Source organism: Erpetoichthys calabaricus, chromosome 3, assembly GCF_900747795.2.
Source record: "Erpetoichthys calabaricus chromosome 3, fErpCal1.3, whole genome shotgun sequence".
NCBI classification, from domain to species: Eukaryota; Metazoa; Chordata; class Cladistia; order Polypteriformes; family Polypteridae; genus Erpetoichthys; species Erpetoichthys calabaricus.
In genome coordinates, this window is record NC_041396.2 from 205,520,781 (window position 1) to 205,544,502 (window position 23,722).

Genomic DNA, 23,722 nt, shown 5'->3' on the forward strand with positions numbered 1-23,722 from the left:
TTTTTGGCTCTATTCTTTATGTCTTTTAAGCAATGCCTGTGTCAGAAAGAAAACACAGAGCCTTGCTTGCCAATTTATTTTTGCTAAATAACATAAACTGAGTAAATCACCTATACAAAATTTTACACCTGCCAAGGGGCTTCTGCCACATGAGTAATTTGATCTTATTTTAATGGATGTTTTCATACCGTTTGCTGCTGTTCTGCATTTGTCCTCATTAAAGGCTATTGTATCAGTATTTTTTAACCTTTCACTCTTCATTAAAACATGAGATTAACATTTTTCTAAGCCCTAACTATACATAAAAATGGTAACAGATAAAAAAATATAATTTAAGGGAGAAGTATTCCTTTAATGTTTTTGCAAGACTCCACCAAGGGTACATCTTATCTCCTTTCTAGGAGAGTAGGATGTAAGGGCTGCATCTCAACCATTTGTGAATAATGCGTTCATCTTGACCTCATCAGAATGTAGTTTCCAGCATACACTGAAGCAGGCTGAAGCTGAGTGCAATGCATTTAGAATGAGACCACCTCTGAATGTCAGATCATGGTTCTCACACAGAGAACAGTATCATGTTCATTAAAAGTAAAATAAGAGCAGATGATCTAGGCGGAGGAGTTTTTGAGTGAGGGAAGAGGCAATTGCGAAATTGACCAAGAAATTAGTACAACAGCTACTGTTTTATGAATGTGAAATCAATAGTCCTTTGATTAAGATTTTGTTTTACTAGTCACACCCCCTGCATTCCTATTATTATCTATTGTCACAAGTTTTAGGTAGTGAATGAAACATAATATTGCAAGTACAAGCAGCTGAAAGCAGGTTTCTGAACAGGGTTGATGAGTTCATCTACTGTGAAGGTGTGTGGAGGTCACCTGTGTGGAGGTCATCATCATAGAAGGACTTAGTAAGACTGTATAAGTGCTGCTTATATGAATCAAAAGAGGCCAGTTCAGGTGCTTTGTGAATGTATATATTATGCCTCATTGTGCCTCCTACAAATAGGTGTTGCAGGCAATGTCCAATGGAGAAATGTTCAAGACACTTTCGGGGGGCTTAGAAATGCCTGGGAATTCCTCATAAAGGGATGGCAGCTGTTGTTGAAGTTAGAATGGTCTGGTCTGTTTAACTAAGAATATGGCCACTATAAGCCTTCACAGAAATTATGTCTCAAAAGTTAAGGAATTAGTGTGATGAATGGTTTTGGCACATTTTTATTCAAAACTCTCTTAATAAAATTTTAATGCCAAAAAAGCAAAAAAGGATAGCTGATATATTATTAAGTAACCTTTAGTATATAGGATATTTAAATGTACATGATGTGTACGTTGAAGCCTTCATTATATAATTAAAAAGTAAGGATTATCTATCTACCATATAATAAAAAGCTACTGTCGGTGTGTGTATGTGTGTGTGTCCAGTCCCTTCCACCAATGTGATTGGTCAGTTTTGGCTTTGGTGTATCTGGGGTAGGGATGATGACACAATAATTTAGGGGTGCAAAAAATTCAATTCCTGATTGTGATGTTTTTACAAATAAGTAGTTAAAATGTACCAGTTCAATCACTATAAAGCAAAAAACTTACTAAACAATGTTGGGTTGCTAAATACTAACGAGGTGCGACCCAATTTGCCTTCAAAGATGGGAATATTCAGAAGTATAAGAATGATGTCATTACAGCGGGTAATGAGGCCCCATCTGCCATTGGTAGTAGTCAAAAAGCAGACATAAGGTGAGCAAGGCGTCTCAAAGTGACAAAACCATGAGAATGACAGACATTAGAAAAGTTAGCCACATATCTTCCTCAGACAGTGTTTGCACATAGCCAGCTATAGATGGCTCTATTAAGAGTCAAGAGAAGACATGAAGGTGGTGATAGCTGGTAAAGTCATACAGATACAAGAAGATGTGTACAGAGGTAAAGAGTAAGGAGTATAACAGAGGATAGGTAGGGCAGGGAATATGGTAGCAGTAGATTTTGGTGTCATTTATGTTAGTTATATGTTAATTAGTCTGATATAGAAGTAGTTATTCACGGTGTTTGATAATATTGCTTAATAAAAAAAATAAAACAATTATTTTTTAAACTTATTTTAAAGTTATTAACTACATTTTCCTAAGCATCATTGTTAAATTACTAAAAACTTCATTGTACTTGCAACAATTGTTAATTATATATAAAAATAATATCAAATATTTTCATATATATATATTATATTTCATATAACCTGACAAAACTACGTAAATGGTTAGTTCATAACTGGCAATCCGTTATTCAATTTCAAATTAAAGGACGCTACATAAAAAATATTTACCTTACACTAACAATTTTCACTATTTTTTTTAAAAGCGTTTTACCTTGCATTGACTACTTTAATTCAGTACAAGGAAGTTGTTTTCTCTTTTTAAAACGTTACGTCGGTGCTTGATAAATTGGTGAAAATTTAATTTAATCAGGATTAAAAACCAAGTGCCGCTAAATTTAAAAGCGTTCCAGTCGCACGGCGTTTTGACAACTGTTGGCAGCGTCTCTCAGTATCTTTGACAGCTTCGGAGCAGGCGGAAGTGGGTGGAAAAGCCCGCGTCATGTGACCGTCACGTGACATTGGAGTGGGGCCCAGCAGAGTGATACCGAGAGAGAGGAGAATAACGGAGAGTGCTGGGGTGATTTATTTGCAAACGCAGAAAAAAACAGGATAATTGTATTTGGAACCTGGGGCGAGACGGTGAGTTTTATCGGGGGTGCAATGCGATGCAGCGACAGTCTCCCGTTTGATGCATGCTACGGCCTATGCACTTGTTTTTTTCCGAAGGTTTTAAGTAGAGCTGCCGAGGCATAAAAATAGAAGACACAAATTTGGGAATGGCAGAGGGATGCCTGTTTCACATGTCATTGTAAATAAACAAAGCAAATAGATCTCAGCGGGTGAGAATTTGTGATTACAAATTGTTAGGGTAAGATGTCATATGCATATTATGGGCAGATTTTATGCTTACATAATTATACACTATCCTGTGGCAACCATCGCTTGACGGATCGTCTGTTCTGCTCTTTCTGTACAATTTCAGTAAATGCATCTTAGTCGTACTTGGTGTACGCTCTGAAGTACAATCAAGCAGAATCGTGTCTATCACAAGCTTGACACCCCCGTGTGTAGCTTATGTGCTTTTGCCGTTAAGGGGTACGCCGTTTTACTGCGGTTTCTCGTTTTTTTATATTAAAAACACTTTATCCGCTTTCGTGACAGAAAAAGGTAAACAGAGGTGCGTTAGAGTGAAAAAAAAAGCCTAGATTATATTCGTCTCCAAGGCACGAGGTACGCTGCTCCATTGTATTGCCATTTACGGTTTTCCAAGTAAATCCCTTCACTGCTCTGAAACACACGGGGTCAGTATTATTGTATAAAGTCTGCATGTTTAACGCCTTTCACTTCCTCATCGTTTAAGGCTTCATTGGCGCAAACTGGAGAGTGAAGACAGTACGCATAATGAACTGCGGCGATAATGAGTGTAAGGAGCACAAAACGGTGCTGTATTTTAGGTGATTTATCCTCACAGCAGGCTCTGGTTCCTGTTTTGAAAGGTATGGGAATAGTTGTTACTTTCCAGTTTGATGCTTCGTGTATGATTCTTGCTTTTCACATGCTTTTGTTGCTTTTTGCAGCATTACAGTTGTCATATCTAACAACATAAAATCATTAGAATAAAACTGTTATACTGTTATTGGCTATGTTTTTAATACCTTAGCCAGTGGCATTTTTGTTTACTACTTATTACTCATGTTTATTTTTTTCTTGATGTATAGTGTAGACTGTATTTTCCCAATACTTAATGAGCAAATTAGTTTTTGATTATTATTACATCTGTACCCAGTTTTCTCCTGTGTCATGTGGTTGTAATACCAGGTTTCATGTATGGTGTTAAAATAAGGACAAATCCCATAGGGCTCATCAAAGACCTGGAGGATATGTTGGTGTCAGGATGCTCCCACTTGAAAGAATCACTTAGCAGTAAACAGGAACATCAGTGTCCTCTTGCCAGTAGGTATCACATACATTGTGGTTAGGTTCATCTGCCATCAGATGTGATGGATTTGTTATATTGTCTGGACGTCGACAACTTATTCCTATAGCAACCCTCCAACATATCTTATTGAAGACTGTAAAAGCAATGGAAGCATGTCAGAGGTGGTATTAAACATGAAGAAAATCAATTGTGACTTCACTTGTTCTTGAAAATGAGAACATCTGCATTGAGGCCAAATGCTGCCAAAAGGAATACTGCTTTTCTTGTAGTGAATGCTTTTTGCACCCAACTGTGACATTTTGTGGCATAGGTGGTTCCTATCAATATGTAGAACTCATGTTATAGTCACTTTTTCTGTCAGCCTGTGCCATCATACAGATGACATGCATATACAGTACTTATTGTTTCATGTGCACTTTAGTTGTTGTGGTTTATACTTTTGTTTGTAGAGACAGGTAATAGAATACATTTTAAAATATTTGATATCTATAGCCTTACACGTACCATCAGTGTTCCTCCTACGCCTGTTTTCAGTATCCTCATGTATCTCAACCTATTTTGGTGTTCGCTTCCTCTCTCGATTGTGTTCCCATAAAGCCTTCTTTTCAGACTTCTCATTGTTTGAAAGAGACTCAGATTGTGTCTCATTAGCATTTTGCGACCAGGTGTCGCTCGGTATGTTGTTTGCTTTGTTGTTGTTGAAATGTTCCATTTTAACATCTTTTTTTGTAAAAGTAAAACAAATTGTCACAATCAGGAATTGAATTTCTCACCCTGGCTCAGTATCCTCATGCGTGTCAATCTCTCTTAAACAACCCTTTCTATCTCATTTACGTTTGATGCAACAACCAAATTGAAACAGACCAATCAGATTGCTCAGAGAGACTGGGTGTGCACATGCGCGCACGCTCGCGCACACACACACACACACACACACACACACAGTAATATTTTATTATATTGTAGATTGATGCTTACTTTTAAAGGAGAAGAGAGTAACAGGTGTGTTAGACCGAATCAATAGCTTATGCATTTACAGTGCTTGGTGCAACTCAGAAATTTCAGTCTGTAATGAAGTACATTACAGCATGTGGGTGAAAAACAAAAAAATGCTAAAATTGGTGTTTTGTCTGGACAGCTTAAAAGATGAACAAAAATATTAAAACTGTAGAATGTAAGAAATACAGCAATAAGAACAGTTACCACTATGGCAAATTTACTCCATTTTACAAAATCAGCAGATATTAATTTTTGAAGTAATCAATGTACAAATATATCCTCCTTTAGAATTCTTGCTCTGCAGTGAGGTAGTCAGTCTCAAGCTAGGTTTTGGTGTTAATGGAAAAGTGGCAAAGGTGAGAGTAATGGACTTGTAGTCTGTGACAGAGCTGTCACATTCAGTGGATATAGAAAGTCTACACACCCCTGCCAAAATCGCAGATTTTGTGTAATAAAAAAATGAAACCGAAATAAATCCTGTCGCAACTTATTCCACCTAAATTGCAAAATTGCAGTCTACAGAAAGAAGGTGAAAATAAATAAGAAACTGTTTAGTGAGAAAACTCATACAAGAACCTGGTTGCATTGGAGTGCATGCCCCTTAACTAACACTTAGTTGAAGCACCTAATTTTATTAAAGCACTCAGTTTTTTTTGGTAAGAGTCTATCAGTTTCCCACATCTGGACTTAGTGATTTTTGCCCACTCCTTTCCAGATCTGTCAGATTACAAGGGCATCTCCTGTGCACAGCTCTCTTCAGGTCATGCCACAGATTTTCAAAGGTCTGAGCAGTGGATGAGCCATTCTAGAACATTGATCCTCCTTTAATAAAGCCATTGCTTTGTTGATTTTGATGTATGCTTTAGGTCATTGTCATGCAGAAAGGTGAAGTTGAAGGGTTTGTGCCAAAACAGACTGATACTTGGAGCTATTCACAATTATATCCACCTACATTAAAGCCCCAGTTCCAGCTGAAGAAGAGCAGCCCCAAAGCATGATGCTGCCTCCACCATGCTTCACTGTGGGTGTGGCGTTCTTTTGATGATGTGCTGTGTTATTTCTGTGCCAAACGTACCATTTGGAATTTTGGCCATATAGTTCAGTCTTGGTCTCATCAGACCATAATGCATTTTTCCACATGGTTGCAGGAGGCTGAGTATACCTTTTTGCAAAGTTTAGCCAAGCTTGGATATTTTTCTTTGTGAGAATAGGTTTTTGTTTTGCTACCTTACCCCACAAACCAGATATATGACTGACTGCTGTTCTATGTAGGGAAGATCCAGTACTTGCCAGGAAATCCTCCAGCTCCTTTAATATTGCTGTAGGCCTCTTGGTGGCCTCCATGACACTTTTCACCTTATTTTCTGATCAGTCTTGAAAGGATGTCCTGATCTTTGGTAGAGTCTCTGTTGATTCATATTTTCTCCACTTGTTGATGACTGTCTTCACTGTGTTTCATGAGATGTTTAGTACTTTGGTACTTTTTTTGTAGAACTGGCCTAATTTGTATTGTTCAATGAAGTGGTCCTGTTCATGTTTTAAAAGCTCTTTGTGGAGCATGGTTTTTGGAGTATTTTGCATCCAAGAGGATATCGGAATAATCCTACAGGACCAGCCACATTTTATCTGAGCTTTATCAGCGCCAATTTAATTGATGTCAGGTGATGTCAGGTGTATACTAAGGCTTATCGTGATTGGTTGATTCTGAATGCAACCACACCCTTGATTATTAAAGGCTGTTCACACTAATGCAACCAGGTTTTTGTATGATTTTTGTTCCCTTTTTCACTAAACAGTTTCTGATTTGTTTTCACATTCTTTTTATATATTGCAATTTTGTAATAAAGGTGGAATAAGTTCTGACAGCATTTATCATGTTTTTTTTGTATAACACAAAATCTGTGATTTTGGCAGGGGTGTGTAGACTTTTTATATACAGTACAAGCCATTCATTTAAATTCATATATTCATATTAAAAATGTATTTGTGTTGAAATATTTGAATGCAGTTTACAACACCATTAATATATTAATACCTTTGTCAGGTCATGGTAATGATGTGTAAAATGTACTGAAAGAATATTTATGCTCAGAAAGTAGAAAAATTTCATATTATTATCAGGTTGGAAAGGTCCAGATGCCCTTCATCATTTCCCCTTTATATATGGGTTTATTGTATCTATAACTTACAGAGCATAGACTGGGGCAGGATAAGCATATCACTGTCAGATGGCACCTGTGAAACATAAAATGCTTAAGAGTCATGCATTGCTGCTTAAAAGAAGAATATGAAAACCGCAGCTTTCAGACAAATGTGACAAGCAATGGTTGAAATAGGCCTTTAAACTAAGGTGACTGTTGCATTCTCTGAGCACACACAGTAATGTGAAACATGCTTCACACTACCTCGTTTTAACTTCAAGGCACATAAATAATCACTTGTGCTTGCTCAAACTTGTAAAATAAAGTCATTAATTTTTTTTTTTTATTTTTGCTTCAAGCTATACTTACTTTGTGCTGGCAGAGCACAATAGATATAATATCACTGCCAAGTGTCTTTTCTTTAGGTCAAGGTACCATGATTTTTTTAAGTGTTTTAATATGTAAAAATAATTGAACTATACTGAATGTTGTATTGTAGTGATCAGGGGCCTCATGTATAACGCCGTGCATAGAACTCACATTATAACATGGCATAAGCACAAAAGCAGGAATGTGCATACACACAGAAAAATCCAGATGCAGGAATGTGTACGTACGCAAACTTCCACGTTCTTCCACTACATAAATCCCGATCAGCGTGAAAGTAACGCACCTGCACGCGCCTGCTGTCCCGCCCCAACTCCTCCCAGAATTACGAATATGCAAATCAATATAAATAGCCCTTAAGCTCCGCCTTCTGTGAAAAGACAATGGAAAAAGCACGGGGGAAAATATAAGAATTTCAGCGAATACCAAGTGGAGGCAAGGAAAAACGTACTATTTGTTGGTTTAAACAGTGGTATAAACAAGAAAAGGAAGCTGATCGAGTGACATAGCGTGTCGGAGGAACTAGAATGCTCAAGTTCACAAACTCGCACAGTGCCCAAAATAAAAAAGAAGTTTTCAGATATCAAAGTCGCCGTGAAAAGCCAAGTCATAGCCCACCGTCTGAGTTTCATATGAAAGCTTATTAGGGTACAGAGAAAAAAAAATAGGCACACAGTGGGGAAAAAAGCATGAAATGTCAACTTTAATCTTGAAATTTCCAATTTCATCACGTAGTTTATTTTGTCATTAAAGTAGAACATCGTAAACTTCATCTTCATCCATCCATCCATCCATTTTCCAACCTGCTGAATCCGAACACAGGGGGTCACTGGGGTCTGCTGGAGCCAATCCCAGCCAACACAGGGCACAAGGCAGGAACCAATCCCGGGCAGGGTGCCAACCCACTGTAAAAGACACAAAAACACACCCACACACCAAGCACACACTAGGGCCAATTTAGAATTGCCAATCCACCTAACCTGCATGTCTTTGGACTGTGGGAGGAAACCGGAGCGCCCGGAGGAATCCCACGCAGACACAGGGAGAACATGCAAACTCCACGCAGGGAGGAACTGGGAAGCGAACCCATGGTCCCCAGGCCTCCCAACTGCGAGGCAGCAGCGCTACTCACTGCGCCACCGTGCCGCCTAAACTTCATCTTAAAATCATTTAATTTACTAGTTTCTCAAATCCCATCGTAATTAAAGTAGCACATGAAATGCTTTGTTTTGTATTTGATCTTCTATGTGCTTTATGTGTGTGAATCACTACGTGCTTACCGGCTTTCTCTTCCTCCAAATGGACACAAAATCCATTACATTCATAATATTACAGCTCTCTGAATAATTAAAATACTGAGATGTACACTTGATATAATTTTCATGATGATAGGAGTTAAAGCATGTTATTAAACATGGGAATACGGTGGCGCAGTGATTGTGTGCGACCTTCGATGAAATAATTTATTGTAGCAGTACTGCCTCTTTCAAACGTACTAACCCCCAATTCCTGTCCTTCCTTTTCTTTCTCCAAATACCCAATCACTACACAGTCAGCTCTGTAATAGACGTTAAGCCATCTGTAAGCTTATAACGCCGATTCTTCAAAACTTTTAAGGAACGTTGAAATATCTTCGTAGTACATGTTTAATTATTCTATCCTTCACGCCAGTCCCAGTGAAGCATATAGTGCGAGGCAGGAACAATCCGTGAACGGAGCACCAGATCCTTGCTACTGTAGCGACACTGTGTCCTTTAATTATTAACAATATAGATTATTTAAATGAAGTTAGTTTTATCTGTATAATATAATAAACATATTTTGCTGCATTTCATCTTAAAAATGATATCGTCATCATATGTAAATATGCACTTTATAAAGTGGCTTAGGTTGTGCAATATTATAAGTGTAGTGCAAGTGTACAGTGAGGTGATTGTACTTATAAGTAGTAGCTGTTCTACAAGGAGCACTTGATGGACTGATTGAGTGCGTTTAGAGCTCTTGGGATGAAACTCTTTTTGAACAGCGAGGTCCATACAGGAAAGGTTTTGAAGCGTTTGCCGTGTGAGAAGCAGTTCAAATAGGAAGCATGACTGAGGCAGTGTGTGCTTGATGCTGTATACAGATAATTCTCTTTCCGATCAGCTGCTCCGAGTGGCGTAGTGACAGTAATATGGAAAAAGATGATCCGCTGTGGCAACCCCTAATGGGAGCAGCTGAAAAAGTAAAAGAAGGTGCAGTGAGAGTAACAACGCTAAAGCAGTTGTGGTATTTGGAATAGTTTGACCATTCTGTGGACCATTATATTGTTACTGGTTAATTACAATTAGATGCATTAAACTAATAAACAATATGCGGTTAATTTCAGTGTATTTATAAAGCCACATCAGGGATGTTGATCTGAAAAAGTAAGGGTAACCACTCAGGAACAGTAGCACCTCTTTGACGCTGGGTGCCGCCAGTCTGCAAAACCGAGTGGAGAACTTGCGTACGCCAGGGTATGAGGTACTGTGGAAATGTGCGTGGCTTTACGCCAAGTTTAGGTTTTATACATCGCGATTTGAGCGTGGAAAGCTTCGTACGCAACATTTCTGTGCGTACGCACCGTTTATAAATGAGGCCCCAGGTGACTGCTTCATCATCATGATTTTTATTTACTGAACCACTTGTTTTATCCAAAGCTCCTTGAAAAAATAAGTGTATAAAATGAACATCACTGATTTGATTTTTAAAATATTCTGAAAAATGGCAATTTTAAAACCATTGAAAATCAGACATGTGGCAGTCATTTTCCAATCTGATTGATGAGAAAGGATGTTAGCTGGTAATTGCTTACTGTGATAAATATAAGTTACAGCATACAACATATTTAATGTAGGAACCTTAGGTTCAAGAGTAGGTGGGAGCAAATGGTACTTTTAATGTGTGGTAGAAGTATTTAAATAAATATGTCTCATGCAGTCATTGGAATTGTAGTTCCAGGAGGATAGCATTAGAGTTTAAACAATATCTATTCCAAAAATCTTCATTAACCTCCTTATAGTGTTACATTTTTTCTCAAAAAAAACATATAAAAAGTGTTAAATTTGTTTGTCTTAAAAAATTCCATTTTTATTGAAATTATATTCTCAAACGATTGGCCTCTTTATTATCCAACACAGGTAAAAAAAATGTCACTTGATAAAGAAGCATGCTAGTGAAAAAGACTCTGAGAATGTACTTTTTAGAGATATTAAAGTTTAATGAATTTACTGTTTTAGGACCCAGTCCAAAGATATGCATTTTAGGAGGATTGGCATTGGTAAATTGGCCCTAATGTCTGTGCACATGTGAGTATATGGGTATATGTGTTACCCCTATAATAGACTGGAGCCCCATCCAGGGATCGTTTCTGCCTTGCACCTGATGATTGCTGGGTTAGGCTCCAGCTGCCTCATTACCCTGCTGTAGATAAGCCTGTTAGGAAGGTGGATGGATGGAGACGGGACTCTAAACATGCCAAGGCAGTGCGCTGTTCTATGCTTGGATATGAACAGTGTGGCACGCGGCTGGGGGTGGTACCCAGCCGGGACGCACAAGAGGACCGGAGGAGGGCTTGTGCCTCCTCCAGACCAAGAGGGGGTGACTGCCCTGGTTGCTTTGGGGGCCACGGGTACAGAGCTTTGAAGCTCAACCCTGTAGGGGCCCGTGGTCACCGCCAGTGGGGGGGCCAGATGCCTTGGCAGCCGTGGACCTTAGCACTTCCGCCACACCAGGAATTGCTGGGGGGAAGAGAAGCAGGGACACCCGGAGTACTTCCGGGGATGCAGCCGGCACTTACGCCACACTGGGGCGTGTGGGTGGAAGATTGCCTGGAACACACCTGAAGCACATCTGGGGGAACATAAAAGGGGCCGCCTCCCTTCATTCAGGGCTGGAGTCGGGTGGAAGAGGACGAGGTCTGGGAGAGGAAAAAGGCGGCCTGAAGAGACGAAAGGCAGTGTGTGTTGGCCTGGACTTGTGGGGTGATTGGTGCTGCGGCACTGGGTTGTGCACTTTTATAATTGTAAATAAACGTGTGTTGGACTGTAAACGATGTCCGTCTGTCTGTGTCCGGGCTGCTTCCCACAACAGACAGTTTCATTTTGAAGTGAATAACTCAACATAGCTTTTATCACAAAATATACCATCATAATTTCATTTACAAGCGAAAAAAAACTTTAGAGAAACAAAAGTGATCCATATTACTAACCGAGAATGGTAAACCGGATGGATGCAGGGACATCCGGCCATGGGCCGTAGACGCAAAAGACGTACTGCGCAGGCGCCCCCACAAAACCCCCCTTCCAAGCAACGGAAACCGGATGCAAAGCAACGTAAAATAAGAAATGAGGCGCCCATAGCACACAGAAAAAAGGAGTCAGACGCGAAACGGAACACACACAAAGAAGAGAATTGAGACCCACGACACACAAACACCCCCTCCACTAACAGAGATAAAATAAAGTGAGGTAACGCCCCCTAGCACAAAAAAAAAAGAAGTCGGACGCGAGCGCCACACAAACCCATTGGACACAAAACTGGACAGACTACGGACATAGCACACGAAACATACACAAAAAGCAGGATTCGGACCCACGACCACACTAACATAAATAAGAAATGAGACACAAAGCACCATTACTAAACGAACCATCCGTATTAAATATACGTCATCTGAACACATTCAAATTATGCAGCATAGGTCGATCTCATTACACTGATGCACTATTAACCGTTCAACCACAGAAAAGGCTCCATATTAACAGTGAGTGCGATCCTCCTTATTACTTATCCATATTTATAACGCTGAAGAACAAACAAGTCATGAATTCACGCTCACGGGTACAAAACGATACGGCTCGAGTGACGGGACCAAACACACGAACCCGCATGAAAAAAAACAATACATGTCGGACGACTAACCGACATACAAAAACGGGCAAGGCTCAATACAAACAATGACCGCCGTAAACTGCAACGGGCTTCTCACACAGCACAGGCAAATCGATTACGGCTCCAGAATAGCACGTCCCAAATCCTGCACATACAACGACGCGCCTCTCAAACGGCACAGACAAAACATACACGTCAAGGACATCAACGACAGACACCTGCTAAACGATTGCGCCAGTTAGCTGACAACGCGTTCAATAATGAGTCCACTATTCATGAAAATTCATTGGGATTAATGAATGTCATTTGCAATCATTGTCATTCACTTAACTTCCCTGAAGAAACAACTGGCAATACAAGTAATGAATTTACACGTTATTGTCAAAAGGGTCAAATTTGACTGCCTCCTTTACATTCATATCCTGCATATCTACAGAAGCTTCTAACTAACGAAGTACCTGAAAGTAAAAACTTTATGAACTGCATTACATCCTACAATAGTTCATTTGGTTTTGCATCTAATGGCATCCACTCACTTACTCAACACCATTGATAAACTTCTACAAACGTTGATGATAATAATATTCCCTTTGGAGGAAAGGTACTTTTATTAGGAGGAGATTTTACACAGTGCTTAGCTATTGTTCCACATGTCATGCGCTCGGCTATTCTTCAGTCCACTTTAAAATACGCAGACAATTGGCATTGCTTTCAAAAGAGTTACGGAGATATTTGGAACAACAATCTCATTACACCAAATACCCCTTTTAACACAACGAACTATTTTATGTCCAAAAAATATTAATGTTGATCACATTAAAACCAGGTCATTTCATTACTTCCTGGAGTGGCACAGCTCTTTCTAAGCTCTGACAAAGTTGACTCTGATGACTACAATGACCATCTTAATTTCCCCTTAGAATATTTGAACACTATTAACCCAGCCGGATTACCACAACACAATCTTAGCCTTAAAAATGGAACAATAATCATGCTATTAAGAAACCTTAACACTAAACAGGGTTTATGCAATGGTAAACGTTTAGTCGTCAACACCATGCCACACAATATTATTAAAGCAAAACTTCTTACAGAATCACATGCTAACAATACTGTTCTAATTCCTACAATTACCTTACAACTTCTGACCTGGAATTACCTTTTACACTTAAACGGCGACAGTTCCCCATTAAACCTGCCTTGACCATGACCATCAACAAATCACAAGGACAAACCATAGACAAAGTTAGCATCTACCTCTCTGAGCCCGTTTTTGGACATGGACAACTTTATTTGCTTCCTATATGCGTCATCTACACCTTCACACTATGCTATATCTCATTCATACATCACACTCTTTGTAAATTCACAACACCAGGGGTTGGCGAGCGAAGCGAACAGGGGGCGGAGCCCCCTAGTAATTCAAATAATAGATGCTACCTATAAACTCTAGTTCTGCACTCCATTTACTGCTGTATTTCTGCCTTAACTTGATGCTTTGGGAGTTGTCTTACAAATTATAAATTTTATTCTGAAATATACTCAAAAAATGTAATTCTAATCTACCAGCCTTGGATTTGCTTTCGTGCTTAGCTGAAACTCTGAATCTTGTTTATAAAATTAGAAAAAATTTAACAGAAGGAGCATAGACTGGGGCAGGATAAACATATCACTATCAGATGGCTGCCAGTCCCAAACCACTTTGACCCCCAACCAATTATACATGAGCTTTGAGATGAGTGGATGGAGCAATGGATGGTGGCAGTTGCAAGGCTCAGTATGGTTGTTATTGGTGACTTTCATTGATAAATTGTGGGTGGGGAAAATGTGGACTGTATGAAATCATATTTACATGGGAAGTAAAGGTAATTAACATAAAATAAAAAAAAACTTATTTTTAAGAAATCCTGTCATATTGTATCATTTGTACTTCCATAATCCCCAACTGTGAAACTCTTCCCCTAATGACCGTGATTCCCCATGACCTGGCAACCCTGTTTACAGTAGGTTTGCAGGCTCTAGATGCTGATAAAAAATTCTTTATTGTGATCGGCCAATTTACCTACCATCAATTGAGTCTTTTGTAGTGAAAACTGGCTGATTTAGATTGGCACCCAATCAACCTGTGCATCACTGATTTTACCTTTCATTGTGACATTGTTAGAAAGATATTTGTAATGCATGTATAAAAGCAAGGAAATGAATAAAATAGATTGAATTAGATTTAGAGCTTGCTTTTTAGTCTTTTTTGGCACTTGATTTTTGCTTACTTATTTGAATTCTCTTTGTTTCTGTAATAATTTTATTTTTCTGTCTCAACATTGAAACTACCATTTCACTCCCAAATGTCTACCATTGCTTTCTATAAACAGATACTTGCATATAATTTATTTTACCTATGATAGGCAATGGATCCCTCTGATTCTTTATTGAAGACATGCTGGCATTGTATGGAAGCAAATGCCAATTAATTCTGCACAAACGGTTTAGACAGTGTTTAAGGCTCTATAATTATACTGGCCATCCCCCGCGGCTTCTCCCGCGTATTAGTGAAACAGGACAGTAAGGAGGGCCCCGCCCAGCTCTCTACTGCTGACGTCACTCTTCTCCCTCCCCTCTGCCCGCAGCCTCTGTCTTGGATTTGCGTGAATATATGATTCTTAACGCAATGAGAGAAGCCACAAAATCAACCAGAATGTTCAAGCAAATTATAGAAAAAAAAGGTCTAAATCCATTAAGTGATTCTCTCGTTCGCTAACTAAGCGGAGCTTTAAATGAAATGCAGGACTGATACATACCTAAATTTGGAATTAATAGGAAACTAAAAAAACTCCACAGTGGATTAATAAAGATTTAAAAAAGAAGATGCAAAGGAAAAAACTGCTTTATAAGGCATATAAGACTAATGACTGCAAAGTGAATTGTAGAGCGTATGAGAACATGAGGGCAACCATTAAGAAGGATATCAGGAAGGCTAAAAGACAGTTGGAGAGGAACATAGCAGATAAGGTGAAAGACGACCCTAAGAGATTCAGTATTTTAGTAGTAAAAGAACAGTCAAGGAGGAGGTCAAGTGCATCAGAAATAGTAAAGGGGAATTAAAAGATACAGACAGTGAAATAGCAGATACCCTAAACTTACATTTTTCTGATGTGTTTACAAGTGAGCAAGTGGATAACCTCCCAGAGGTAACAGGGACTACTAAGGAGGTACAGAGGGATTTGGAAATTGTAGAGAGAGAAGTGCTGCTCAGATTAAATAAGCTGAAATCAAGCAAATCAAAGGGCCAGATATTATTTACCCTCGAGTTCTTAAGGAGGCTAGCCAGTACATATATAAACCCTTGACACATTTTTAGGAAGTCACTGTGCGCTGGAGAGATTCCAAAGGACTGGAAAATGGCAAATATCATCCCATTTTATAAAAAGGGGTGACAGGGCAGATCCAAGCAACTATAGGCCAGTAAGCTTAACATGCATCACAGGAAAATTAATGGAAGGATTTATTAAGGATAAGATTGAGCAACACCTGGCAAGGACAGGAGTTATTAGGAACAGTCAGCCTGGGTTCAGAAGGTCGTGTTTTACTAACATGCTGGAATTCTATGAGGAGGCAACAAAAGGATACAATCAAAGTGGAGCATATGATATTATTTATCTGGACTTTCAGAAAGCATTTGATAAGGTGCCACATGAGAGGTTGGGCATCAAATTAAAAGAAGTGGGAGTTCAGGGTGATGTTTTTAGATGGGTGCAGAATTGGCTCAGATACAGGAAGCAGATGGTGATGGTGCGAGGAACCTCATCAGAACTGGCAGATGTTAAGAGTGGTGCTCCACAGGGGTCAGTGCTAGGATCGCTGCTATTTTTTATATATATAAATGATGTAGATAGGAATATAAGTAACAAGCTGGTTAAGTTTGCAGATGATACCAAGATAGGTGGATTAGCAGATAATTTGGAATCCATTATATCATTACAGAAGGACTTCGATAGCATACAGGCTTGGGCAGATTTGTGGCAGATGAAATTTAATGTCAGTAAATGTAAAGTATTACACATAGGAAGTAAAAATGTTAGGTTTGAATACACAATGGGTGGTTGGAAAATCGAGAGTACACATTATGAGAAGGATTTAGGAGTCATAGTGGACTCTAAGCTATCGACTTCCCGACACTGTTCAGAAGCCATTAAGAAGGCTAACAGAATGTTAGGTTATATAGCACGATGTGTGGAGTACGAGTCCAAGGAGGTTATGCTCAATCTTTATAATGAACTGGTGAGGCCTCATCTTGAGTACTGTGTGCAGTTTTGGTCTTCAGGCTACAAAAAGGACATAGCAGCACTAGAAAAGGTCCAGAGAAGAGCAACTAGGCTGATTCCAGGGCTACAGGGGTTGAATTATGAGGAAAAATTAAAAAAGCTGAGCTTTTACAGTTTAAGCAAAAGAAGATTAAGAGGTGACATGCTTGAAGTGTTTAAAATTATGAAGGGAATTAGTACAGTGGATCGAGACTGTTATTTTAAAATGAGTTCATCAAGAACACGGGGACACAGTTGGAAACTTGTTAATGGTAAATTTTGTACAAACATTAGGAAGTTTTTCTTTACACAAAGAACAATAGACCCTTGGAATAAGCTACCAAGTAGTGACTTGGAATAAGCTACCAAGTAGTGTGGTAGACAGTAAGACTTTGGGAACTTTCAAAACTCGACTTTATATTTTTTTTGGAAGAAATAAGTGGATAGGACTGGCGAGCTTTGTTGGGCTGAATGGCCTGTTCTCGTCTAGAGTGTTCTAAAAGGTTACGCCCTGAGGCAGACACATGAGTGAGGAGGGCCCCGCCCCTATCTCCGCAGCCCGATGAGTCTCCCTCGGATTCACGAAAATAAATCGGTACTGCAAGCGAACTATGATACTTAGCGCAATGAGGAAGTCGCAAAATCAATGGAATGTTCAAGCAAATTATAGAAAAAAATCCAATCTAAATACATTAAGCTGTTATCTCGTGAAAAGTGGGAAACTATAAGAAATTTTGCGCTTGGATCACAAAATTTTTAAAACCATTTCTTAGTGAGCACCTATGGGCCAAGAGTAACCTACAGGGTGGTCCAGATCTAATTATGCAATCATTGCATTGCATTGCATTAAAAGTTGCATAGTTAGATGTGGACCACCTATACATTCCAAATTTCAAGTCCCAAGTCCTCATGGTTCGGGAGATTTTGTGATGACTGAGTCAGTCAGTAGGCTTTTTTATATATATATAATATATATAAAACATTGAAGGGCTTAGGAATATGATAGAGGAAGAAAGAATTAAAAAATATACATAAAAAATATACATTTCCAAAAATGAATGATGATGGCTATGTACAATAAAACATTCCACTAGTTTCAAGTGTGATAATTAATAAATATTAATGCTTCATATCATGCAATGGCACATGTAATGACACTGTCATTAATTGCATCTTCCTTCTACACTATTAATCCTTAAAAACATTTTTTTGCATAAAGAAAAGAAGGGAGAAAAAACACATGCACTTTACTTGTCACATGGCAGATGAAGTTTATCTTCTTTCTTGTATTGTAAGAGGATGCTTTGGTTCAGTCCATAATATTTTAATGTAGAGATTTGTTCCCTATGAAATTGAGCAACCAAAAAAAAATTCAAAAACATGGATGAAAGATTGTGAATAAACTAGAGCAGGAGTTTTATTTGATTGTAATAAAATGCTTAGATAAGCCAGTAGTCAGTCTTTTGGTAATGGCAGTCCATCTCTCCTGTATAATATTATTGCCTAAAATTTTTAAGGGATTTGTTTTTCACTTTTCACTGTCCTAGCATATATTGGGATCCTGAGGTGGTTTGTTGTGTGGTGGGTGCAGCAATGCACGCTTTCAATGCACGCTCCCAACCTCTCCCTTTAGCTTATATTCCTTAAAATGCATGAGGGTATCAGGTCTCTGTATATTGTATGAAAGATGCCCAGTACAGGGCACACGCTCTCAAACACCCATATATTTTCTTTTTGGATTTATGGATGGGCAGTATAGGGCTGCCAGTCACATTAACAAGTGTGATATTGTGGCTTTGGCAGTAAATAAAAAAAAAAACCCCCACCGAAACTGGGAGAATGCACAGAATCCACATAGTCAGACATTTAGTATGGATGTAAATTAGACTTGGGGGGGGGGGGGGGGGGAGGAATTAATGCAGTATTGTAATATTTTAATAGTAATTTATTGTCAGTAGATTAACACATTTTTGCCTTTTTCTGAACCTTGTATAGAAATGGAGAGGCAGTTGAAGTTGTGCATCATATGTGTACTTGCTTTGTGTATGTGAAGCATGGACATTTTTTGAATGTCAAATTTTTATTGAATTTCGCCGATACAAACGTTATCATCCATTAAAATTAAAATAAATCAAATATTGTAATAATGAAAATAGTGAGAGAAAAAAACGAGCCCCTTCACCACCCTGTGTCTTTTATTATGACAAGTCTGAATTCTTATCAGTTCACTCTAGCTGACTGACTAAAGTGACAAAGTAATGACCTTAAGTAAAGTAGGTTTATTTACATAAGTTTAAAAAGTGTTTTTTTTGGTTTCCACCAATGAAAATCTATATCTATACTAATAAAAGGCAAAGCCCTCACTGACTGACTGACTCACTCACTCACTGACTCACTCATCACTAATTCTCCAACTTCCCGTGTAGGTAGAAGGCTGAAATTTGGCAGGCTCATTCCTTACAGCTTACTTACAAAAGTTAGGCAGGTTTCATTTCGAAATTCAAAGCGTAATGGTCATAACTGGAACATATTTTTTGTCCATACACTGTAATGGAGGAGGCGGAGTCACGTATCACGTCATCACGCCTCCTACGTAATCACGTGAACTAAAAACAAGGAAGACATTTACAGCACGAGTCACACGCGGGAACGAAGGTAAATGACGTTAATTTTTGACTGTCTTTTAATACTGTGTAAGCATACATATTAACACGTGCAATTAAACGTGTGCATTTACGGGGTGATTTCTCAGGCTTAAAAGCTCGCCTTTTACTAAAAAGGTAAATGCAAAACTATTTTCAATCAGTTTATTGAAACGCTCCCGTTAAGGATTGCAATAACATATTCGCGAGATAAAAGAACGAAGTAGGGGGAAATGGAGGAACAGCCGCAAACAGCGAAGAGCAAAAAATTAATTAAACAATTGAGAACGGAGCGAGTTAAGCATACAAGCATGTTCATAAGGGAAACAAAGCACGGTGTAAAACGTAAGTTTAAATTAAGTTTATAGAAACGCTCCCGCTGCGGATTGCAATAACATATTCGCGAGATAAAAGTTTCATGAGAAGACACGAGGTATAAACGAACCACACGCCGTGGCGCAACGTTAGGGCAACAGTTTCAACCATTGTATGATCTGCTTCTCGCAACTGAAAGACGGCACATGGCGGATGTTAGCCGACTTGCTCACCGCAACGTTAGGGGCTTCAACTATGGCGCTCATGCCACATCTCAGTGCCAACACTTTGCAGACTGTACTTAAAAGACACGCCCTCCTCACTGGACAGTTAAAAACACCAATCAAACTAACGATGACATCAAGTATTACCCAATCAAAAGTACGAAGGAGGCATCTTCATAAAATGCGTGTGGGATGATTTGCATGAGATGCTGCTTTAAAAAAAAAAATGATAAAAAAAATACGGATAAATCCCGTCCAGTATGATTCAAAACGGGACGCGCAATTTCATTCTCAAACGCGGCACGATTCCGTATTTTAAAGGACGGGTGGCAACCCTACAGTGCCAGGTGACCACCCATACAATCAGATTGTGATTCAGACTAGGAATGCAATGAATGTAATTACCCCGATTACATACAAGGCGAAAGTCTTGCAACATTCAAAGATGATGGTTTAGGATAAGTACACCATACAACATAAAAGAGCTTATGAAGCCTTGAACTGAAAAAGCAAGATCTCAGAGATCGTAAAAAAAAAAATAGGAGGTAATGTCGTTTTACTCGCTGTAGATTTTAGTCAAACATTACCAGTTATTCCACGAGGGAGACCAGCAGATGAACTCAACGCGTGTTTAAAATCCATGCTTCTCCCACGCTCGGTTATATGTCGCGTGTTCTCGGGTAGGTGCACCAAAAAATGTATACATTTAGCATGTAATGGGCAAACAAAAAATGAGGTATACCCGAAGGCACTGCAGTAGTACTTAATGTAACTTTACTTCTTAAATGTTAATGTTTTACTGTTTAATAATTTATACGCTTCTTATATGTTGTTCAAATTCTTTTATCAAAATAACACTGACAGCGCAATGCACGATAACATGGAGTGAATACACCATACGCATCCGCCCACGGCTGCCCTGCTGTGCGCAGATAGGAGTTGATTGTACAATAAAATAAAATAAACATAAAAAGAGTAAAACAATCATCACCCATAAAGCGTGTGTGTGTGTATATATGTGTATATATATATGTTGATATGTGGATGTGTATATGTGTATATATATATATATATATATATATATATATATATATATATATATATATATATATATATATGTGTATATATGTGTATATGTATATATATGTTTATATGTGTGTGTGTGTGTGTATTTTATATATATAAAACACAGCAACACTCATAACAATGACAACACAATTACATTGACAATCATGTTACGTTATTTTTAAAATGTTTCCTTTTTTTTCATAACCTCTTTAACACACTACTTCTCCGCTGCGAAGCGCGGGTATTTTGCTAGTATATTATATATATATATAGACAGATAAAAGACCAAGTCACCCAACCATGGGGTACGCATGCACGCACAACAGAGCCTCGCCCATCAACTCTAACCCTCCTCCCGCGTCATGGGATATGCACGACAGAGCCCCGCCCACCAACTTTAACCCTCCTCCTGCGTCCACCCTCGCTCTCGAGGCATGAGCAGGCAGTGCGCATGATGTACGCACGACAGAGCCCCGCCCGCCAACTCTAACCCTCCTCCCGCGTCATGGGATACGCACAACAGAGCCCCGCTCACCAACTCTAACCCTCCTCCCGCGTCCACCCTCGCTCTCGAGGCATACGCGCTGCCTGCTCATGTGCCCGACCCCAACTCCTCACCAAACACATCCTGAGTCGCTTTGCTCTGTGCTACAGTCCAAATGCACCTCTGAGCCACGTTGACTGTTCATTTTCCTAACATGGCCACCACTTCACATATATTTCATGGAAACAACTCTTCTTTCAAGGTTATACAAATTCCTGCATCAGGTAACTGTTTCTTTCTATCAGTCGGATATTTCTGGAAAAATGTCATTGACAGAACTTTTGCTCTTGAACTTCACAACATGGCTGTAACCTTTGTTTGCCAACATTGCGATAACTTTGGCGACGTGCTGTCCATTGTTCTTAGTCACGGAAGCATAGTCATACAGTCTGCTCAACAATACGCTGACTACATGAATACTTCCAGAGTTTATGGTGGTGAGGCAGAAATTGTGACGATGTCCCAGATACTTCCAGCTGCTATCACCATTCACTTCCGAGAACGTCCTTCATTCCCCAAAGAATTTCTTAGCAGTCTTACTCCCACTGGCATGCCTCCGCATAAATTCAGAATTAAAATTGGTTCAGTCGTCATGCTTCTCAGAAACCTCATGTCAGCAAGAAATCTCTGTAATGGCACTAGACTGACTGTTACCAGCATTCACCGCAATGTACTGGAGTGTAAAACTATCGCAGCTGCTACCTCACAAACTATCCTTATTCCCCAGATTTCCCAGACCCCATCAGATTCAAATTTGCCTTTTACTTTTACACGCAGACAATTTCCTGTTAGATTAGCCTTTGCAATGACAAGTAATAAGACACAGGGCCAAACTTTCAAAAAAGATATGCCTGTATCTGCCAAAACCTGTTTTTAGTCACGAACGTTGCTCTCTCCAGAGTTCCATCTTTTCATTCACTCACAGTCGTATCCTCAAACCCACCCTATTTGGACAACTGTGTCTTTCAGGAAGTGTTCACCAATCAATAATTAATTATGCGGCGTATACTACGCCGCGGGTTGGCTAGTATAGATAAAAAGTACAGTATATTCTTAACGCCTATATTTTAATATTATCTAAAGGACCCAAAATATTTACATAGATTAAAAGTCATTGACACACACACATTTACCTCTAAAGAGAAGCTTCTTATTTATAAATTCTTAATAAAAAGTAAATATAATGTATTAAATTATAATTATCTCATCATTTCTTTTGCAACTGTTTAGGATACAATACATACACACAATCTTAGTTGCACAAGACAGGCACACCCAGTACACTCATAAATTTACACTAAAATAATAAGACACACAGAAATATACTTTTTGTATTTTTCTGCTACAGAATCGAGATTAAAAATGCAGTGCCGATCATCAGCCCATTTCTGAGTACACAGCAGCCTGACACTTCTCTATATAGGAACCTGGTGAAAAACTTATCCATGCAGCTGAGAGTTCAAGTAAGAGTAGGTCAAAGAAATTGGATTTCCAGAAATGCAAAGGAAGAGAATCAAAAGGATTTCCAGTGGGAAATGGGACTAATTTAGTAGCAGTTATTCCCAGAGAAAATAATTTGAGTTGGATAAAAGTGGAGGGAAGATCAGAGAGGTCCTGGAGAAGGGGATATACAGTTAGGTCCATAAGTATTTGGACAGAGACAACTTTTTTCTAATTTTGGTTCTGTACATTAACACAATGAATTTTAAATGAAACAACTCAGATGCAGTTGAAATGCAGACTTTCAGCTTTAATTCAGTGGTGTGAACAAAACGATTCCATAAAAATGTGAGGCAACTAAAGCATTTTTTTAACACAATCCCTTCATTTCAGGGGCTCAAAAGTAATTGGACAATTGACTCAAAGGCTATTTCATGGCCAGGTGTGGGCAAGTCTGTCATTATGTCATTATCAATTAAGCAGATAAAAGGCCTGGAGTTGATTTGAGGTATGGTGCTTGCATGTGGAAGATTTTGCTGTGAACAGACAACATGCGGTCAAAGGAGCTGTCCATTCAGGTAAAAGAAGCCATCCTTAAGCTGCGAAAACAGAAAAAACCCATCCGAGAAATTTCTACACATATTACGAGTGGCAAAATCTACAGTTTGGTACATCCTGAGAAAGAAAGCAAGCACTGGTGAACTCAGAAACGCAAAA

The 23,722-nt window shown here is 38.9% G+C and overlaps 1 protein-coding gene across 1 annotated transcript in view; it reads left to right on the forward strand.

Moving 5' to 3' along the window:
• Nucleotides 1-2,597: 2,597 nt before the first annotated feature.
• The window catches only part of LOC114648592 (tubby-related protein 4-like), a 129,821-nt gene continuing 108,696 nt past the window's right edge, over nucleotides 2,598-23,722 (forward strand). Inside the window, exon 1 of the mRNA XM_028797711.2 lies at nucleotides 2,598-2,730. The gene's annotated coding sequence lies outside the window, so the exon portion shown is untranslated. The remainder of the gene's footprint in view (nucleotides 2,731-23,722) is intronic.